This window comes from Octopus bimaculoides, chromosome 6 (genome assembly GCF_001194135.2).
Source record: "Octopus bimaculoides isolate UCB-OBI-ISO-001 chromosome 6, ASM119413v2, whole genome shotgun sequence".
NCBI lineage: Eukaryota > Metazoa > Mollusca > Cephalopoda > Octopoda > Octopodidae > Octopus > Octopus bimaculoides.
This window is the reverse complement of record NC_068986.1, coordinates 110,222,593-110,223,776: the sequence shown is the minus strand read 5'-3', so window position 1 is coordinate 110,223,776 and position 1,184 is coordinate 110,222,593.

Here is a 1,184-nt window from a genome sequence, read left to right as displayed (position 1 = left end):
TATATATATATATATATATATATATGCACACACACCCTCATACACACACCTACACATACACACGCCGCCCATTTATACATATATATATATATACACATAAAATAATGATGTAAAGCACAGTGTGTAGCTATGTGCGTCTGTGTGCGCGCGCTTGTGTGTGTGTGCGTGCTTGTGTGTGTGTGTGTGTTTATATGAGACGTATTCTCGACTGTTGTCTCTGTTTTTATATATATGTGAAGTTGTAACTTCGTGTATGTTTATCTACATGTCTACATGTATAAACGCACACAAATTTATACATCTATGACCTCCCTCCCTCTCCCTCTTCCTCTCTCGCTCTTTCTCTCTGTCTCGCTCTTTCCTTCTCCCCCTATCTCTGTGCAATTCTTTACTTTTCCATGTCTGATCATGTATATATGCGTGAGACCCTTCGCATGACAAAGTGAGTATGCAATGGTTGTATGTAAATGTTTTAGTACCTTAAGATCTGCATATGTATATACATATACGGGGTGTATATACCATTTGTGAGTGTGTTTCAGTGAAAAGGTATGCGTATATATAACTATATAAGTGTACGTATACATGTATTTAGCTACCTACGTACAGTGTGTATATGTTTATCGTAAAACATGTTAAACATTTGTGTGGATTTCGAGTGAAACATGAAGATGCATATGTGTATGTATGTATGTATATGTGTGTGTGTATGTGTGTGTTTATGTATCAATAAAATTCTTAAATGCATTAAAAATGGAAGCAGACAGTCGAACAAGCATATGAATATATACAATTCTATAAACCTATGAACGCTTTTGCCCATCTGTGTATATATACTTGTACGTCTATGTATATTCATATGTGCCACAGAATAGATAGGCAGATAAGTAAATGGATAGATAGATAGATAGATAGATAGATAGATAGATAGATAGATAGATAGATAGATAGATAGATAGATAATACATACATACATAAGTACATACATACATATATACATACATACATACATACATACATACATACATACAAGCATACATAAGCTGATTCGAAGACTACAGATCCAAACCATCACTAGAACTGTAAATATCTGTAAAACGTATCAGAAGTTAAACATTTAAGTATATATGAGCTTGTCTAGACATGCAACTATATTGCTGAATATATATATATATATATATATA